The sequence below is a fragment of the Mytilus galloprovincialis genome, chromosome 7 (assembly GCF_965363235.1).
Source record: "Mytilus galloprovincialis chromosome 7, xbMytGall1.hap1.1, whole genome shotgun sequence".
In the NCBI taxonomy this organism is placed as follows: Eukaryota; Metazoa; Mollusca; class Bivalvia; order Mytilida; family Mytilidae; genus Mytilus; species Mytilus galloprovincialis.
Genome location: NC_134844.1, coordinates 36,173,858 through 36,196,905, shown reverse-complemented (window position 1 = coordinate 36,196,905; position 23,048 = coordinate 36,173,858). Strand labels below are relative to the sequence as shown.

Sequence of the window (23,048 nt, the reverse complement as noted above, 5' to 3'; positions counted from 1 at the left end):
TCCCCGGGGAATAATAATCGACCAACAGTGATATCAACCCTGTCTGTTAAAATGGTAACAAAATAAACTGATGTTCATTTTGAACAGAATGACGGTTATTTACCTAAAACTGTGACATTTCAGTGGTATCGTCCGAAAGATGCGTGTAATAAATGCTGCTGAATATATCAGGAATCCATAGATAATCACAATCATTCTTCATATGACAATTGAACAACCTCAGAAATCACATATTTTTTTCTCTTTCTCAAAATAGCAAATAAACTAAACTAAATACGTTTTTTTAAATTATTATTTTTTTTATTTATGTACACATCATATTTCAAATGAAATATCTTTAGTTTTGAGATTTCATGCATATGATTTGTTTTATTGTCATTTTGCAATTCTGTAAAAACGTCGGATCGAGAAATCCGTATATGACAGGATTTACGATATTATTAATGATGAATGTTCTCGCTAGGATAGGAAATATGGCTTTTGTAAGGGGTGTTCTTACAAACCGACCTTTTATGACAGATGCATTAAGTTTTACTGCTACGTACGGCAAGTAACTCAGTATAAAGCAGAAGCTAATGACAAATGCAATCCGCGTAATCTTTTTCGATGGGTTTTTTTCCGACACTGTCTTACGCTTTGCTTTATGTTGCTTATTGTTGTAATTTTTATTTATTCCTGAATTTTTATTTATGTCAATAGCATTTTTCTCATCTTCACATTCGCTTTTTTCATCCATTGTGTCGGTGGTAAGGTTTTCACTTGCGGTTGTCTCTGTGGCAGCAGACGACGGTGATACGGAATATTTTCTTCGAAAAGATTGTTGAAATTTGGTTCGTTCGAGCACTTTTCGTCCAACTATTGAATACATAATAACAAGTGCAAGCATACTAGAAATATAAACTGTTAACAGGACAGTACTGTATATCGTTGTGTAATTTGTACCGCGAAATCTGTCAGAAAAGCTGCAATCATACCCTGTTAAATTGTTATCTAATTTTTCCAAGCTTATTCCACTCAACGCTCCCTCCGGCCAACAAAATAACAAGGCAATTCCAACTACGATTGCAATCGTTATATAACCTTGATGCATAGTTAGTTGTGATTTTAGAGGTTGACATACCCGTCTAAGACGATTTCCTGACATCGGAATTAAAAGAAGGGATGATGTCAAGGATAAATGTACGCTTACTGATCTGAAGATACTACATCCTGCTGCAGAATAAAATGTTAACTGGTGCGTTTGTTGGAACAATTCAAACGGTATTGCAACCAAACATACCAGTAAGTCGGTAACAGCTAAAGCCCGAATGTACATCCAATGTGTCCCTTCTCGTCGCCCGTGTGAACCAAAGTACACAATAATCACTAGTAAGTTTCCTGGAATACCCAAGGCCATCACAACTGATAAATAAACGATTGCAGATGTTCGTTTTGCTGTTTCTTCATCATTGAAGTCGTTGAGCGACATTTCAACATTTGTATAGTTTCCTCCCATTTTTGCAATTATACATTAAAAGGAACAGGTCTGTTATACACAAAAAGTTACTCCTTTTTGTTTGATTAGAATACGAGTACGAGTAGATACCAATATCAATTCAAAATTGCAAATTTCTTTAAGTTATGTGCGTGGTATACATGCAGTATAAAGAAATCACAGTTAAACACGATCATATCTCAAAAGAACTTCCTTCCTATCTCGAGTTGTTTCAGCAGCCCACTCTAAAATTTTAATAAAAAGTAATTTTAATAATAGTACAATTGACAGTGTCCAAAAAGAGGTTTTGATCTTCTTAAATTTTACCATAACTTATTGTGGCATGCAAACCTTTGGATTTTGGGGACATATTATGACGTATATGTATGTGGTATTTGTTTGCTCTCAGTTCTTCATTAGCTAATAATAATAACGTTATTTTGATTGGCTAACAGCAATCTCACGTCATTCTCTACTCTACGTAGTCGAAAAATTAATACTAATTCTGCAGGTTAATAACATATATATAATCTTTTCAAATGTCAAATTAATATGTACATTTTTTAAATTTTTTTTATCAATCTGTGGTGTCACCAAGCGATATTTAAAGTCTTATGATTAAAAATAAAACGGAGAGTTAAAAACGTATTTCTTTACAACATGATGTCTATTTGGAAATCCGTATTCAGGTGGTCCGAGAACACAATTATTTCGTACTGCATTTCTTTTAGAACATAAATGAAAATAAAAAAAATCCCACCTGCGCTTTCTCAAAGAAACTTTTACAGTGTGTTGTACTACTTTTGGGACAAATTATATCAAAATTATAGAAAATTTCATCGTCTCTAACTCAAAATATGGACAATTTTATGTTTAGGGCGTCTTGAAATCTTTTGACAGCTTCCAAAGTGCTGATTTTAAACCTTTTTCAGCTGGACCAAATCACTACTTTCCTTTACAATTCTGGACCCAAATTTTTTACAGTGTAATTTCACCACCCTACTTGTAATTTGAGGCATTAAACATGGAGAAATAAATTTGGAAGGGGTATAAAAATTAATGGCAAGTAACCTACTGTCAACACTAGGGACTATATTTGTGAACAACGAAAATCAAGGGACGACAATGGTGGTCTCGGACCAGGTGGTAAATAACATCACAAGGGAATAACTCTGTACAAATCAGCGTACCACTTTAAACGTCCTATTGCGAAGGAAAAATTAAGTTTCTTTTTTTATATTTTTGTTAAAGGGTCAACGTAAATATTTTTCAAAGTTTAAGAAAATTAAACGAGCCAAATTTATTGTAGTCATGGCGTTTGGTAACTTGATTGGATGATATCAGTATAAGATTAACATAGGGTTATTGAAGATACGAACAATCTCTAGTTATAATGACATATTTAGAACAGTTTCTAACAATGTGCAACGGTCTTCGACTTCGTATTTGAGTTGATCTTCCAACTGTTGTGATTCGAGCTCCACTAATAAGCCTTTTGTCGGCAAAACGCGTGTCTTGCATAAGGGAACGACCAATTAACTTCAAAGGGGATATGCTTTTTTCTTGAATAGATATTCTGATTCTCAAAATGCCCATATTTTACATGTGATGAATGTATCCCTACTTACCAATTCGTCGCATGAGAATAATACTCTTCTTTCTCCTATCCAAAATATGTGCCAATAGTTTGCACACAGTGTAATTGGGCTATGTTTTATCTGTATGATGCTATATATACCATATCCTAATAGCTTTGCTGTGAATATTTTTCGATATTAAACTGTTCTGACTCAATTATTGTATGCAGTTTTATAATTTCCCAATAGCCAATATGATATCGCGGTTAAGTTCACACGGACAATGTTTCTTCCTTTTTTAAATTTTAGATGAGTGGGTTAATTTTCGAGGAAAGGATATGTAGAATCTGATAGTTTTATAACTAAAATAGTTTTAGCTTTTTAATTAACTGTATGGTATATGGATAACCAGTGTACTGATTTTTACCCGCCAAGAGTCTTTTTTGAAAACGTGTCAATCTTTCTCTTTACGAATATAACACACGAAAATAAAGGAAAACAAGAATGTGTCCTCAGTACACGAATGCCCCACTCGCACTATCATTTTCTATGTTCATTGGACCGTGAAATTGGAGTACAATCTCTAATTTGGCATTAAAATTAGAAAGATCATATCACAGGGAACATGTGTACCAAGTTTGAAGTCGATTGGACTTCAACTTCATCAAAAACTACCTTGACCAAAAACTTTAACCTGAGGCGGGACAGACGGACGGACGGACGGATGAACGAACGGACGGACGGACGAACGGACGAACGGACGCACAGACCAGAAAACATAATGCCCCTCTACTATCGTAGGTGGGGCATAAAAACATTGCAGAAAAGAGAACTAGTTTCTGATATCAAGATATAAACCAGTGTTTCACAAAAAGGTTGGTGGGCGAGAATAAAGAAATATATAGATTAATGTACAGAATCGGAGCAGAGATAAATAAACATAATTGCAGTCTTCTAACCCAGTGAATCGGCGTCAGGAATATTGTTACAGATATCACAATAATAATAACTGTAAATAAACAATGTATCTGATTATCAAATACCAGTAATGATAAGTTGATTTAGGTTTATTAGTTAATCTGTCATACCAGACAGCCTCTCTGTTAGCTTATATATTGTATACAAAGAAGTTAATTCTATAATTATACGGGTGAAGTAAATCTGTTTGACCTATGACGTAATCTGACATTCAAGACACCAAAGTGAAGGGCGTGTAAAACAGTATTAAACGAGTATGCATCACTGATGAGACAACATTTTATTTGGTATGAATTCATAGATTAACAAGTGTCTGATACAAAACGGATATCTCATACTTTATTTGGCCTTTTAAACATTTTTTTATTAGAGCGTATAAACTGTTGAGTCTTTAGTAGACGAAACGCGCGTCTGGCGTTAATGTATAACATTAATCCTGGTATACAATGTATGATGAGTTTATTTGTTATGCGACCGAAGACGAATCATAGTGACATACAGTCAACGCATTCAACATTGCGCTCACTTCTTGCAATGTCTTTAATAAGAATACAGACACACTCAGTAAAAGAGATGATAAAGATATCGAAGGGTTATTCAAATTCATCTGTTGTTTGGTGGTTGTCGTTTGTTGGTGTGGTTCATTAGTTTTTCTCGTTTTTTATATAGATTAAACCATTTGCCTCCGGTTTGCATGGTTTTACACTAGGTTTTTTGTTTTTTTTTTGAGGGGGGGGGGGCTTTATAGCTTGCTGTTCGATGAGTATCAAAACCCTGTGTTGAATGCCGTACTTTGACCTACAATTTATACTGCTATATGTTTACAAATTGTGGCTTTAGTGGAGAGTTGTCTCATTGGCACTCATACCACGTCTTTGTATGTTTATCATAAGTCGAAAACAACCGACAATGGCATGGCAAAAAACAAAAAAGGACTAAAACACAAACAACAGTACACTGATCACAACAAAAGAAAGATATAGACTGAGCATCACGAACCACACCAATTCCCTTATAAACGGTGGATCTGAAGATTAAATCAATTCAATGTGAAAACAGAACTATGATTTTGTAGATTTTGAGTAAAAATTAGAATAGGAGCAGAGATAGATTAATATAATTGCAGTATTCCAGCCCAGCGATTTGGCGTCAGGGAGATTGTTACAGATACAATGTATCACAATAATAAAAACTATATATAAACAATTTACATTTATCTGATTTTCAAATACTAGTTAATATAATTTGTTATAGGTTTATTAGCCAATATGGCATACCAGACAGCCTCCTCCTTCGTTTATCGTATATACAAAGAATATACCGCCTGTACAATACTGTTTATAAAATCGATTTTAAAATAACTAGTTAGTAACTGTTCTGTCTCTTTATCTTATCTAGATTGTGGTGCACAATCGTATTTTTATCGGAGTGTCTATTCGTCCGGCTAGCTTGAGAAAATGCTAGCCGGACGAATAGTTAAAAATCTCTATTCGTCCGGCCATCCGTCTGCGGATGCGCAAATCTTCAATATCAATAAAAGTATCATGTGACGCGGAAAGTGTCCCGGATGAGGTGTCGGATAACACACACCTCTTCTTCAAAACCCACCAGGAAAATTAACCTGGAAAGAACTTGTAAAACGAACAGTAAATAGTTATTGGGATAACAAACTGAAGTTAGAAGCTGCATCTAAATCCTCTCTGAAATATGTAGATATTGGCCGTCTCTCAATTGGTAAGACACACCTGATATGGAGTAGTGCTGGACAAAACACTCATGCTATAACAAAAGCCTCTATAAAATGTAGGATGCTACTTGAAGTGTATACTCTACAAGCAAATAGACATAAGTTCAACCAATATGAAGTAGAACCGACATGTCCGCTCTGTAAGCAAGGTCCTGAAGACAGAACTCACTGTTTAGTTCAATGCCAGCATCTTACTTCGATTAGACAACCCTTTATAGATGCCCTAAGCAAAGCTATCGAGGAAATGTCACCGGGATTATACCAACAAATAACACCAGAACCAACTCAGCTTACGCAGATCATACTGGACTGTTCGTCTAGTCACCTAGTGCTACCTCAATTTGACAATAGACTGGAATGTATTAGTAGAGGATTATGTTATGCACTCCATATTGCACGTAGTACCGCCCTGGACATTCGCTACAAGTAATGTGCTTGAATTACTTGCCTGCATATCATTGACATTTATCATAACTTTAAAATTATTGAGTGATTGAAACACAGTAGAAACCATCCCGCTCTTAGTGTATATAGACTTCTTCTTTTTAGTTTTGTAGTAATTGTGGGACAGTGCATATATATATGTAGTGCTGAGTATTCAACACTACAGTTCTCCAAACAGTGGAGGAAAGATACACAACAACAACAACAACAATAACAACAACAACAACACGCGTATGTAATGGACGTTGTGAGAATTGGAGATCGTGATTTACATTTAAAGATGTCATAGAGTTAACCTGAGAGAATGTGATTGCTTTAAACAAATGTATACATGAGTGATTCCAGAACAATAGCGTGTACATGTTAACTGTGAGGAATAAGCCTGAAATCAAAGTGAAATAATTATTGATGATTTAACCCCATTTACCTTATCATGCTTAAATGCATTCGGAAAAAATACTATATCAAACTTGCTTGGATGCATTATTTTCAAGTTATACTACAACGGAGATATATGAACATACTGATATGCCTTGACTGGGAATCAATAAGACACCAGGGTTCGGTTGTATCTAATACACATTTTTTTCTAAAATAATCTTATCGAAAACACAATCCTACTTTTGGGAACAGGTTGCACGTGTCTGCCCTTTTCTCTAATTTCCTATGAATTAAAAATCACCGAACAATTTAAATGAAGAATCGTGCATAATCATATAAAGCCAATAATGATTGGCCCGACTATTTACCTTACATGAAATTCATAGGCAGAACTACAAAAGAGAGAATCATCCCCCCTCCTACCCAAATTCCTTTAGAATATTAGAATAAAAAGAATCTGAATCAAATGTATAGTTATGTTTTATTTTTATTTTTTTATTAGAATGAGTTCTTTTTCATAGAACGATGTTAGACAATATAATTATTTTAAAACAACTCGTGCTTTATTTAAAACCTTCAAAACACGATGCTATATCTCCATCATTATATTTATGGCCGGACAATTAGCAAAAAACCGTAAAAATGCTATTTGTCCGGCTTGCCGGATGAATAGACATTTTTGACAATTTGTCCGGCTAGCCGGATGAATAGCCACTGCCTATTTTTATACATATTCTTTGTTTGCAATTTGTTTATAGTATAAAGAAAAACTAATACCGATATAGGATATGTATTCTATGTTTCCATCTAAGCTTTGGCCAGAAGTTCAATGTAATTCTAAACGAACAAATGATGGTCCAGAGTAGTTTCATGATAATGAATAATTTTATTGTTGTCACCAAGCTATTTAATCATTGCATATTATTAGCCAATATGTCATCAATAAATATTTTGATATGAGCGTCACTGATGAGTCGTATGTAGACGAAACGCGCGTCTGGCGTACTAATTTATAATCCTGGTACCTTTGATAACTATATTATGGTATCTGTCCTAATGCTCATTATAGTGACCTATAGTAGACTAGTAATTGTTGGTGCCCTTTATATCTTGTTGTTAGGTGTGAGCCTAGTCTCTGTGTTGAAGACCGTACATTGACCTATAATAATTTACTTTTATGAATTGTGACTTGGATGGAGAGTTGTCTCATTGGAACTCATACCACGTCTTCCTGTATCTATAATACTCTGAGTAAAAGAGAGGAAAAAGATACTTAAAGATTATAAAAACTCATAAGTCGGAAATAAAATGACAATATCAAGACAAGGAACAAAAAAAGACTAAAAGACAAACAACAATACATGCACAAAACACAACAAAAAACAACTAAAGACTGAGCATCCCGCCAAACGATAGAACTAATGGGTTAAGCTAAGGATTAAATCAATTCAGTTTTAAAAATAGAACTGTGATTCTTTGTCTCTTGAGTAAAATTTATTACCAGTCTCAACTTGAGGTAAGAATGCTCAAATTAGCAGTTTCATTAAATCGCATGCACCATGTTATTGGCAGCTATGCGACGACTACCATGTACGATTTGTCAACACAGACCTTCAACAATAAAATATTTGTTTACCTTAAACAATTGTTGCACTCACTGCTAAATGGGCCATTCCAGTTAATTTCTGACAGGTGGGGATGGATGGGGAGATTTTTTTTTACCTATCAGAAAAAAACATCATGAAAAACTACCTATCAGATTTATAAATTAAGACCTATCAGATGTAGAGTTTCTGTTCATATTGGGTGGATGGGCTTTCATGGGAAAAATTGACCTATCAGAATTTTTTACTGCAAGGATTGTACCCATCAGAATTTTAAATACAATACCAGATAATGCATGATAAGAAACTGTCTTCATTCCAAAGCACCCCTAAGATCTGAAATAGGTATTTTTTGTAACCCCTAAGATGTAATTATTTTTAATTATTTACTGCTGCAAGACCCTCAGAAATTTTTGCGTATAAGTGTACGTGTCAGATGAAAAAACCCAAAATTTCACCCCTAAGATGTATAAATTTTACACCCCTCAGAAAGGACCATCCATCCCCCTTTAGCAGATATTAACTGGAATGGCCCAATAGCCTCTGTATGTGTAGTAAAATTTAACTTATGTATTGAGCTATCACATTATTTTTATAAATTAACTTTTGAAATCGTTTTGAAATTGAAATGAATAGTTGGCTCGGACGGAATAATGTAGCGTTTAGGATGACGTGGCATCGTGTGCACTGTAGGATGAAAAATAACATTTCATACATTCAATGCATCCGAAACGCTTTTCTATCTAGTTGACACAATATAAAACTATATAATCTATAAACATGAAAAAGCTGAGATGTGTAAATATAAAGAAGTGTTAGGAGCTAAGTGACCAAGGGGGCCTATAATAAGCCATGTTCATCCATCTAAGGTCAAATTTCATGCGGGGGTCGGAGACTTAGTTTCTTAAAATGATTGTTTTTTGTTCTCAATGGGCTAATGTTGTAAATCATGTTGAAGACCGTACCTTGATCTATAATGGTTTACATATATAAATTGTGACTTGGCTGGAGAGTTGTTTCATTGGCACTCATATCACATCTTCCTATATCTAAGTACCGAAGAACCAATTTTTGATTGGCAGCCCACCTGCAGTGGTATCCATCCAGAAATATACTAAGGGTTATTGCATGAATATTGGGGAACATTGTCTCGAGTAAAATTTTATATTGCTTGAGCTTGCGAGTGCAATATATGCTCTACGAGTGACAATATCCCCCAATATTAATGCAATTACCCTTTTATTGTATTGCAATATAATATTATATTTGAAAGTAAAACTTGGTTTAAACTAAGAAATTTTCGTTGATGACGTCATGAATTTTGAAGAATTATTGCACTAGTGCAATTTTAGAATTTATTGCATGCTAACTTTTGGTTACTTACTGTGGGAAATATTATATTGCTATGCAATAATAAAGAACATTAAGGAATAACTTTATAGGAAAATAAATGATACTATCGTCATATGAAACTGAAATGTTATAGTCCTGAATAAACATGCAATAGTATTTGCTGTTGCTCGTTAGTCATTCATCCTTGTATCGTCAGCTAATCGTCGTCAGCAGCCAATGCATTGTATTGGTAAATCTAACAACAATGAACTAAGTGCATGTACTTTATATACTATCAAACGTGGGTATGTTTTATGTACACACCACGTTTCACATACAATGTCTTTCATTTAGTTTTGACACTTCATGCATAAGACATATCTAATTGTAATTTTGCAATGCTGTAAAAATGTAGGATCGAGAAATCCATATATAACAGGATTTATGATATTATTGATGATAAACGTTCTGGCTAGGATTGGAAATATGGCTTTGGTAAGCGGTGTTTGTGTAAACCGACCTTTTACAACGGAAGCATTCAATTTTACTGCTACATATGGCAAGTAACTCAGTATAAAACAGAAACTAATAGCAAATGCAATCCGTGTAACCTTTTTCGATGTTTTCTTTTTTGTCTTACATTTCCCTTTATGTTTCTTATGATCGATATTGTCAGTGATTCCTGGATGTTTTATTATCTCAATGGTGATTCTTTTATCGTCCACATACTCACTTTTATCATCAATTGTGTCGGTACTATGGTGTTCATATGAGGTTACCTCTGTAGCACCAGAAGTCGGTGGTATTGTACAACTGGCTCGATTCGAGTTTTGAAATTTTGTTCGTTTAAGCACTTGCCGTCCAACTATTGAATACATAATAACAAGTGCAAGCATACACGAAATGTAAACTGTTAACAGGAGTGTACTGTATATTGTAGTGTAGTCTTTTCCACTAAATCGGTCAGAAAAACTGCAATCATATCCGGTCAAATTATAATCTAACTTTTCAAGGCTTATTCCACTCAACGCTCCCTCCGGCCAACAAAATAACACAGCAATTCCAACTACGATTGCAATCGTCACATAACCTTGTTTCACAGTTAGTTGTTTTTTTAGTGGTTGACATACCCGTCTTAGACGATTACCTGACATAGCAATTAAAAGAAGAGATGAGGTCAAGGATAAATGTACGCTAATTGATCTGAATATACTACATCCTGCTGCAGAATAAAATGTTAACTGGTGCGTTTGTTGAAACAATTCAAATGGTATTGCGACCGTACACACAAGTAAATCGGTAATAGCTAAAGCCCGGATGTACATCCAATGAGTGCCATCTCGTCGTCGGAGTGATCCAAAGTACACTATTATCACTAATAAGTTTCCTGGAATACCCAAGGCCATAACAACGGATAAATAAACGATTGCTGATGTTCTTTTGGCTGTTTCTTCATCATTGAAGTCGTCTAGTGTCATTTCAACATTTGTATAATTTCCCGCCATTTTGCAATAAGTTATTTGAAGTCTTGCACAGCAGGAATTTTATATCTTGAAAGTTTCTCCTTTTTAAGTTAGAATTCTAAACGAAATATATTTAAGACTCTAAATAATCAAAATATGCACGGCCTGTGTTCCTCATTACGTATAGTTAGTAGTTTATTAAACTTAGGATAAAACAATCCTTTTCTCACAATAACTGCCTTCCTGTTGCATATTAATCCAGTAACGAAATCTGCAATGATAATTAAGAGTAATTAAAACAATTAAATAAATACCAGAGCATGTCATTACCACTGGTGAACCAAATACCGATTGTGATCTTTTAAAATATTTCCATAGGTTAATGTGATATGCATACCTTTGGAGCTTGTGTACATATACTATTGTTACAGTATGTACACTACCTATACACAATGCGTATATATGTTTACTACAACTAATTACGTTATGATAGATAAAGACATTATCACCGGAAATGTATAACTGTCACCGATAAAAAGATAATAGGTATGTGATATACGACAGGTTAGATTTACGTGTTTGTCAATTTTGGTACAAACCATTCATATTGGTAGTATTTCTGTCGTATTAACATGATTAAATTCATAGTTTTAAAAAGTTGGAAGCAATTTCCCAATATATTGAGAAAAATATGCCCCAATTTGTTCTATTGCTACCTGGTATTCGTTTTTTTTTTGTTACTTAAGGTACAGTTGCAAATATTGTATTTATCTTCAGGACAAAGACATGTTTACAAAACATACAATAGGTCAAAGGTCATGTTATAGAGGCCGTCAAGGGTGAAGGTTTGTAGAATTTGGATTGCCACTGATAAATAAGTGTAAATTGAATAGGAACAGAATATTTGCATTTCAAAGAGCGAAGAATCGGATTTAACGTCTCCATGTTGAGCGGACGTTGTTGTGTACTTGTACATTCCCACAGCAAAATGGACTCCCTACTTTTAAAAGGGTTTCACTGCCGGTCGGAAGACGACTAACGTGACCATATTTTCGAAAAGCATTTATACCAATGAAGACAAGTAGCATTTATATTCATCAAAAGGTTTAAAAAATGAAAACGATTGTGTAAATTTAAAACTAAAAGCTAACAAGTACAAACTAAAAAAAAACAGAAGGAAAAACAAGTGTGTTTACAAGTGTAGTATATCCTGCTGTATATGGATCACTTGTTTTGCGGTTTCCTATTTTTATAAATTTTACAAACCCGATAACAATAACATAAAGTAACCATATATGGGTTTTGCTCATTGTTGAAGGCCGTATGGTGACCTATAGTTGTTAATTTCTGTGTCATTTTGGTCTCTTGTGGAGAGTTGTCTTATTGGCAATTATACCACATCTTCTTTTTTATATGATACATTGTACGTGAAAAAATATATATGGGTCTAACCTATTCAAATTTATGAACTGTTGCAATCTTAATCTCCACTTGCAAATATTTCATCCATAATCAGGACGAGGAAATATCACCAATAAATATAAAAGTTAAGTTCTGCAAAGTTAATTTATTTTTAAAGAAATGGGCAAAATATAACGATTAACAAAGATATAATTGTAAATAAAAATCATGTGAATTAAATCATTAAAACTAACTACACGCAATTGTAGCAGTTGAGGCAAGTTAGTAATTGTATGAATAAGACGGTGTATAATCTACCAAAATAGCAACACAACAAGGAAACGATTAATAAATTATTTTTAATAAAGTATCTTATTTCTGGAATAAATCATGAGAAATTATGTCAAACGTCTAAAGTTTAAGCAAGGTAATAAATTTAACTCAATAACAAATTTTAATTAAAATGGAAAGTTTAAATACAAAATGAAATCACAGGGATTTAACCGCTTTCATTTCTCAAATCCTATGATTTTGTACAACAAGTTACTACATGTAGACGTGCATAGCTGTCAAATTTGAATAGATATGCATTTTGGGTTAAACTTAAGATGAAGAACATAATGCCATAGAAAAAAGATCGATTTATTTTAAACGGAGTAAGTTTACGTTTCTTTCATACTTATGTTACGTTAAAACCCTCGCTTAGTAAGACCCGTTTGAATTATTATAGATCAAGGTTTAATATTTTTAATATCCCAAGAAATGTAGACCCTCAGTGTAGACCTAAATAATGTAAAAACGTAAACACAGTCAATGAAGCATTGTCAGAGATTCAGAGTCTTCTCTGACAGGAAAACACAAGCATGCTTATAATATATAATAAAAATCAATGTCTATAAAAAAAAAAAAATCTACAAATATTAAGTTAGTATTCTTAAAGATACTTGACTATTATAACAGGGGCGAAGAAACCCCGCCGAAAACAAAAACACGTTGTCTTGGAAGTAAAATATTTTCAATGAAAAATGGTACATAATCATGTTATGCAAGGAAGTTCAGAAATCTTATTTTATTTAAGAATTGAATGCTGCTTTTTGTAAATTTATTGGGGTGTAAAAGCGTTGACCGAAGTACATTTTGTATGAAGCGCGGAAGCGCTTCATACTAAAAATGTGCGCACGGTCAACGCTTTTACAACCCTATAAAGTTACAAAAAGAAGCATTCAATACTTATAATTACATTTTTTAGCTAGTATCATGAAAACACGATTTTTATCAAGTTTTCATTTAATTTACCTGTGCACTTTATTGTGGGACCTCGTGTCATCATAAATGATAAATGTTATTGTCTAGTACAATTGTTTCAGGAATAGCACGTGATGTGCAGTTAGCCAATCAGAATAACGTATTATAATGAAACATACATCTAATGTAATTATATAAACATATTTAAATTTCTCACATTTCATCAAAACGAATATCAGCTTCGAAGATTTGTCATATTTATATATAAAAAAGAACGACAAAAGGTATAAGAAAATGTGGCATAAATCACGCCAGACATCGATGTGATGCATATATAAAGCGAAACTATCATTCAAAATTAAATGCATAATTCCTGCCTCAAGTTCAGATTAAGATTAGTATCAAGAAATGTATTATAAGAAATAATGTAATTTATAAGTAGAAACTTCAAATATAAAACATATCCTTCTACATAAATAGAAACGTCGTAAACTTCTTAAATTAAAGAGAAACGTCATAAACAAAACCGAAAACAGACTATGCATATCACGTTGTCGTAAAGTATGAATTGGTACACATGGCATTCGATACACATAAATAGTATGCAATTATTAGTAATTTAAAATGTTATAAAGCAAATTATAATTCAATTTACCTTGTACTTCATATGAAGAAAAAAATGTTGAATTCTAACCCACTATGTATTAGGATTTCCGTACTTAGTTGACATGTATTGAGGAAATTAGCAGATGTTATCTGACAAGAGACAAATATAATAAATACCAGGGGTATTAAAAGAAAATTGAATTTGACCTTTCAATTACAAAGGTAATTAAAATATAACGATTGAATGTAGTGACAAAGAAAATGCTATTCATCTTAAGACCTTCAATTTTGTAACATGAATTACAGTTTGAGAATAAATTTCTTGAACATACAAACATATTAAATTGACAAGACGGCCTTAATTGATAAATTATCATTTCTTTTTAACATACTGCCTTTGGGACATTAATAAAATATTGCATTATATGGTGTACATTTAAAAGTTTTTAACATTTAAGATCATATAAATACATTAAAGATATTAATTTTAAAGCAAGTTTTCTCCTGCTTATATAGCCCTCTTACAAACTGATATGGTTGATTACAAAGCACATGTTCAGCTATTAAAGGCTCAAATTATTTGAATGTGCCTTCTATATATTTCATATCAAGAAGTCCTTGTGTGCCATTGAATAGCATATCACTTGTGTGTGCACGATATGTAAATTTGATTAAATATTTTGGTCCAAAAAAGTTTACTTTTATTTATATAATGATCAATCTGTGAACTCTATCTCATCGGTATAAAAAAAATATGCTCGGATTTCTACCGACATACTTGTATTTTGCTTTCCCTAAGTCAGATGTACTGCAAAGAAAACTATTGTTTTAAATACCTCGTTCAATGTGTAAGACACCAGAAAAGTCGTTTGATCAGAAATGTTACCGATTTTTCACTGTTATTCTATATCGTGACCAAGTTGTAACTAATATAAAACAAGGTATAATTGCAAGGCGTCAGTTGTCAACCAGAGTCAAAAGACAAGTATGTGAAAACAAGTCATACAGGCCACAGAACGGACTTCAACAATGAGAAAAACGAAAAACGTAAAAAGATTTAAAATTGTATGAAGACCAGGGGTTAATAAATGTAAAACACAACGAAAAAAAAAAACAATGAGCGTACTTGTATTGAAACAACAAACAAAAACAATTATGGCGGACAGCATCCATCGATTAGAGGCTACAAAATCTTAATAACAATAAAAACAATAATGCAACTCATGTATTACCAACGGAGACACTTCACTTCGAAATAAGCTTGATCGTAAATGCATTAGAAATACCAGTAACCAGAAAAGTTTAAGGAATATGATAATGATGTTATTACTCAAAACCAAACGACCAATACTTTTATTGCTGTTCTTCATCTTAAAGTCACAGTGAGGTCTTCTATACTGAAAAGACTCAAACTTCACTGGGACATAGACTTCTGTATGTAGTCAAAACACTTGATTTCGAATTCAAGTGTGCAATTCAGAAATTCAAGTCATGTATTCAATTGTACGTTGTCAATTAGAATTTGGCCTCTCTGTCCTGAGAGATAAAATGCCTTTTCGGGCTACGACAAATGTAGACCCGACTGAAGAGCTTACTGGTTGACAAGTTGATAATGTCTAAACATATACATAAATTGGTTTAGTATTAACTCAACAAAGGAGAATAGAGTCTCAAAAGTAAAACTCCAAATATCCATACATGCTCATTGTATATATATACACATTAAAAGAAGAGATATAGGATAAAAATGGGTGAGACAGTAACTTAATGTACAAGTAAGAAATATATAATGCTACAATTATTCAATAGCATTCGTCCTGAATGTAATAAAATATTTGCCACTGGACGTCAGGCAAACAAGCCACCAATCAATACATGTAGTTGTAATAAATGTAGCCGTACCTTACACTTCGATTTTATTATTTGTGTTAATAAATTTTGAGTAAAAACTTATTCTTGTAAATGAATAGAAAGAGGAAACAATATCTGTATAAGTATCTTTTAAATTTTATAGATCATATTAACTGTTAAAATAAATGCAAAAAAGTTTTTAAGTACCATAAGATACATACCTTTTTTCTAGTCAATGACTACGGTAGAAGTGAGTGACATTCCTTCTAATATTTGTTATTTTTATATAGTTTAAAGATAATTGTATGATTTAAACCGTTATGGTAACAAACGAACGATTTATAGCCTGTATTCCATTCATCTCACTAACATAATTATTAATATATAATGATTCAGTTAATAGTCTATATGACACGTTAAATGATTTATAATTCTACATATTTTTTAATTCGGTCGAATGCTTTATATAAATAGTAAAGACTTAAAATTCAACTACAATGAAATGTTTAGTAGAAAATTTTAAAATCAGTTTAGTGTCAACTCTCATCGTGTTGTTAGAACTACTTCTTATCAAACACACATTTCCTTGTGTTTATGCGAACCTATTGAATTTGATAATGTTAAGCAGTAGATAAAAAATATATATATTAATTTTTTCTTCTCGATAAAACTCAATTCCACCGTGTACATTTTCATAACAAGAAAATATTTATCATTTGTGTAGCATCGCAATATTCCATCCAACACCCCCCCCCCCCCCCTAATAAAATACAGTATACTGCGGTCCAGTTTTTTTTTATAAAGACATGATACTATATACCGTTGATGAATATGAATGAGGCATAAAATTTGCACTGGCGCTATGTAGTACTTGTCACCAAAAGCATAACAAATCTTTATGGATATATTATTGTCTTCTGCCTATACCGCGTTGACCTTTTTGTAAGATAAATGAAAACATGGATTCACATTAAAGACCCTGCGTAAAACAACTAGACTGTTTGATTAATTAATCGCATCTCCTTTGATCTTTGATATTTATCCACAAAAAACAAAACATTATTATTTATGAAACTTGTTAACCTGCCTAGCTCGCCTATCTCGACCTGATACATAAGCGCACATAAAAAAAAAAATTGTAAAATATGAAACATTTATCTTTAATATTAGGATTCAAAATAAGAAACAGCAAATATTCCAAGTGAATATTCCCCCATAGACATCAACGATTAGCTAATGAATGTGCTGAAAACTGAATTAAGATTTTTCCCCAAATCTATGTATATCTGAATACCAAAAAGTAAATTAAAACCACGAAAGTGCAAAACGACTACAATGAGATAAAGAATTGTTCGATTCCTAAATTAATAATGATTAAAGTATATTATCAATATAACATTCAATTGTGATGGAGGACTCATTCTGCAGGTTAATGATAATAACTTCCTCAATCAAGATTTGCACGTCTTCAAACTAGTTATCATCCCGTGGAATTTACAGATATATAAGGATGTATGTGAAGCGTAGAGATGTGAAGTTATAGTGACCAGTTCGTTATTCGATATTTAATATCCAACCAGCTGCTAGCTAAAATTTAGTTGAAAATCACGAAAAGTTAAAATGTTTGATAACATAAAAAGCATGATTTACATAGTTAAGAGGCGCGAAAAGATATGTAGGAAATCGTTTTATGATCACCTCTTCAAGCTGTTGTTGATTATAAACCCTCATATAAGTTGCATATTTTCTTTATGTTAAATAAATCTTATCAATAAAACGTCACAAAAGATGTGATTTTATATATAAAATATTAATAATATAAAAACAAAAACTGATCCCTCTAAACTGACTCTAAAAACCATCAGAAATATAAATATAAATATTTATGGAACGCCTCAAAAAAAGAAATGTATAGTGAAAACCTACATTTTACCACTTAAATGACAGTGAGACCCCCCTGATCTTTCAATATTCATAAAATTCGACAGAATCATAGACTCTGTATATAGCTAAAGGTTGAATTAAAATGATTTCCCAGAATAATGTCACCTTCGATATCTACGGAGGGCTTACTAGATTGTCTCAGCTAAAAATTGTCAAAATTTCAGATCAAAGGGCACAGGGTAATAGTGAGACCCCTGACCCCTCAATCTTCCTAATATTATGCAGACATTAAGTTTATATATAGATACACAATTTTCTAAAAGGGATTTGGGTAGACACCCCGTCTTCTAGGTTTACGGAGGGCCCCAAGTGCTAGTTGGATATTCATAATTTTTAGTGAAAACATACCGTAGACCGCTTAAATGACGATGAGATTCCCCTGTATTCACATTTTAAATAAATGTATGCATAAAAATAGAAAGATTGAGAGATCAGAGGGGTCTAAGTATTGCCCTGTGCCCTTTAGCCTGAAATTTTGACAATTTCTAGCTGAAAAGTGACAATTGAAGCCTTTAAATATACAGTCTATGATTTTGTCGAATTTTATGGTTGGACATTGAAATTTCAGGGGGGTTTCACCGTCATTTAAGCGGTTTCCGGTAGGTTTTCATTAAAAATTTTGAATATCTAACTGGAACTTTTGGGCCCTCCGTAAACATAGTTATAAAAGATAAGAAGTCTACCAAAATTCCTTGAAGTCACGTTTGTATCTACATATTAACTGAATGTCTTTTGTCCTATTGGTATTTTGAAAAGAAAAATGTCCCAATATACAAATATAGTAATAAATTTAACTTTTTCACTTTTAAACTTTTTAATTATACAGAGATCGCAATAGAGTTATAGAGTCTTCTATATATACAGTGTATCATAGATGACATTATTCTGGGAAATCCTTTGTTACAACCTGTATATATACAGAGTCTATGATTTTGTCGATTTTACCTGCATTGGGGGGTTTCACCGTCATTAAAGCGGTCTCTGGCAGGGTTTCACTATACATTTCCCTTTTTTGTGCTTTCCATAAATATTTCTATTTTTATTTCTAAATGTTTCTCGAGTGATCGGTATTTGTTTTTGTATTATATACAATATATAAAATTACATCTTTGATGCATCTTTGATGTCGTTTTATTGATAAAAATCTATATTACATAAAGAAAAAATGGCATGTATTAGGGTTTATATTCGAGGACAATGAAAATTTACGACAGCTTGAAGGGGTCATAAAACGATTTCCTATGTATCTTTTCACTGCTCAAACTATGAAAATCTAAATGTTATCAAATATTTTATTTTTTTATAATTTTCAACAAAATTTAAATATCGAAAATCGAACCGGCCGCTAACTATATGCAAAACTATAGCAAATTACGTTATCGTAATAAAACGAAAACAAGAAATTACTTAATATCTGTCTATTAGTGGCTTCTTCTGTATATATACCTTCATAACATAAAATTTGACTGCACAACATGAACTTACCTTATACTAAATCATGCAAAGTCTTAAGAAACAGCACCTGTTATACATTTGTACTTACAAACCAAATAAATGTCGAGAAAAAATTACGCGATGACTACCTAATTTGCAATACTACAACATACATGTAGTAATGTGATTTGAAGATACAATGCTTAAAGTTTGACCTCAACAGATATGCCATATTTTAAACGTACTGAGACACAACGTTACACTCGGAAGGAAAACTTGCCATTACACATTAATAATTAATCTGACTTCAATCTGAGTAGTATGTTCCCTCGCTTGAACCATAGTGTGCTTTGACGGAGTAGGGTAGTAGTGAATGGTAAATTTTAAAGTCATTGGGAATTGCTTTGTCATCCACCAAGCAATCAAATCCAATAAACCCAGCAATCGAATACTAGCATGCTACTACGACGTTAAAGATGGGATACAGATGTCATGAAATCAAAAGAGTATAGGACAAACGACACAAGAAAACTATACTTGACGAAGTCATTCATCTGATTTCTTCAACATTATTTATTATACTTATACTCAGTCGACATGCACATATAGAAAAAAAGACATAATTGTTGTTATCGTTGTTTTCACGAAATTTTCCTTTTATCTTGCTGATTGATAATTTCCTTTCTCAGCGGAGGCAAGTAAATTAACGCTAGAAACGTAAGGGGGCAAGTGGTGTTGCCAATGAAATTTACATGAAATGACAACGTCGTTATAGGTAAAATAGCGAAAAACAGATTAGCAATGGTTATCTCAGCTCCATTGCTTTTCTCACATTCGTCGTACCGGCTCAAGCGAGAAAACCGATATCGTTGAGATTATCAACGATAATATATTAAAGAAGTGAAATTCAATGCTTCTTTTTGTAAATTTATTGGGGTGTAAATGCGTTGACCGAAGAAATTGTATGAAGCGCGAAAGCACTTCGTTCTAAAAATGTACGCACGGTCAACGCTTTTACAACCCTATAAAATTACAAAAGAAGCATGCAATACTTATAATTGCATTTTTAGCTAGGATCATGAAAACACGATTTCTAACAAGTTTTGCTATAATTGACCTGTTCACTTTATTGTGGGACCTCGTGTCATCATATATGTTACATTTCATTGTGTAATGAATGTTAATTTCAGAAGGACGCGAGATTGCTTTTAGCCAATCAAAATAACGTATCATAATGAAACATGCATGCAATGTCATTATAAGTATTATAAGTATATAAAATTTACTTGCGAACTGTTTCGTTGATATACGTTAATATTTACAGCAGCAATATTTCAGAAAAGAAATTCTTGGTGAGACATTCCGGGCTTAATGAAACTGATATACTATATAAATAATCAGCCGTACCTTTCATTCACCAATTATAACTTAATTAAGTGCTGGTTATATTTATATATATTGTAGTTACTGCAATATACTTGATGCTTAACCCTACGTTATTCCGACCATGATGCCTGCCAATTCTCTGTACTATTTGATGGTCAAACAAGTTACTGAAAGACTATTTGACGTGTGTTATTTTTGGAAATTGTGGTTTTTTTTGCCTTCAACATTAGTGCTGCATCAATGTCAAGGCAAACATAGAAATTCCCGCACGAATTGCATAATATCTCGTTTTACTGACAAAATGCAGTTGAATTTCATCTACAGTTTTTAGAAGAAATCTGACAGTTACAACAATGTAGTTTTGTGAAATTTTCGTTTCCCATATAGTCATCTAGAGATCTGTTTAGCTTACTGCATAACTTGGGCTTTGTTCATTGTTGATGGTCAAGCGGTGACTTATAGTTGTCTTCATCCTAATCATTTGGTCTCTGGTAATTGAAAATCATACTACACCGCCTTATTTTGATATTGGAATCTGTTCATTTGTAAAAAAAAAACATCGAGTTGTCTTACAAAAAATACTTATTGAAAAATATATATATTGGAACATAATATTCGTATAATTCATCTGTGACCCAAGTGTCAGTAACCAAAAAACACATAAGACAGATTCTCACAAAAACAAAGAATCGACATATTTATCATATATTTGTTACGAATAGGTTGGGTTTTGCATATGTAATAACCTCAAAATTTCCCGGGGCAAACAAGAGGTACATGTATGTTGGTTATTGTGCCCTGATTCCAAATGATGAAACGTCATTGCATCCTTAACGACAATTCATAACACTTTTGTTTGTGATTAAATTTTTAAGATTATATCTTTTATGTTTTCATTGAACTGTTTTTTTTTCTTTTCTGCAAAATTTACAAATGTGATAAATAGATTATAATAACATGTCTTTTGCATATTGGCCCTGGTATCATCCCTCGACCAATATCGGCCGCATTTTATGATGTATACGTATATAGGTCAAGATAGGTTTTTTGGCAATAGACTAGAAGTCGCTTAACATTGGGTCAATCTATTAATTGATCTCGATTCAGAACAATGATAATATATTTATCAGATATTAATGAATGGCTATAAGAAAAAAAACCTGCCAGACATGCCATCTATACCAAATTCCATAACGAAGAGAACATAACGGAACTTTACATTTGCGCCTATTGGAAAATGACTGTCTTTAAGTGCCAGAAAAGCGAAACTATACCCTAAGCAAGCATAATCTTATAATGCATTTTTTAAATATATTTCTGTTGGTTAACTCCCGTTTACATTGGCACAAAATTAACAAATATGATTAAACTATAATAAACCGACAATATGAAGTTCGTTCTCTTACCTGAAAATGCCTCAAATAAATCTTCCCTGAAGACTGAAGAATGTCACTTCGAATTACTTATAGTGTAATTGAAATTGCATATTTGACCACAGTACTGTGAATGAAATGTTAAGTGGCCGCGTGAAATAATTAGGTTGGTTACATGTAGGTAGAGAGAGGAAACTGGCTATTATAATACATCTGACATTTAAAGTGAATAAGTTTGACACACCACAGAAGAATGTTTGGACCAATGTAGATATTTTTCTGTTTTTATTAGATACTTTATAATTACATCATTTACATGCAGTAAAACAAATACTGGTTTAAAAGTACATGTATGCAGTGATTTTCATCTGCATTAAATGTCAGTACTGAAATATACATGTATCTAGTATCTATTTGATGTAAGTAATAAATTGATTAATACATAAAACGGATATCTAATACGAGATCACTTGAAACAATTCAATCGGAAACTATAGGAAATATCAATTGTAAAGATATTACATCGTACTTGTGAAGTTTATTCAAACAATGTCTAAAGTAGCAAGTACATTATAATAACGTGATTTAGGATTTAGTGATGCTTCATGTAATCAATTAGAACAATAACCTCACAACACGAATTATAATCAAAGTACTGAAGTGATGAACATCGGATGACTGCAAGTTCTTGTTAATGGTCACAAGCACTTGTCTCAGGGAAAAAATCACATCTCTATACCTAAAAAGTTCGTGCGTGGATGATAAATAAATGACAGGGAATTCAACCTCATCGTAATAACTATTATAT

At 32.6% G+C, this 23,048-nt stretch overlaps 1 long non-coding RNA gene across 1 annotated transcript; it reads right to left on the bottom strand.

Annotated features, from left to right (window-relative positions):
• Positions 1-9,628: 9,628 nt before the first annotated feature.
• On the bottom strand, positions 9,629-22,400 carry LOC143082880 (uncharacterized). Its single transcript, XR_012980494.1, has 2 exons — positions 22,274-22,400; positions 9,629-11,271 (listed from the first exon to the last, which is right to left on the bottom strand). It is a non-coding gene; the product is annotated as an uncharacterized LOC143082880 (long non-coding RNA).
• Positions 22,401-23,048: the final 648 nt, after the last annotated feature.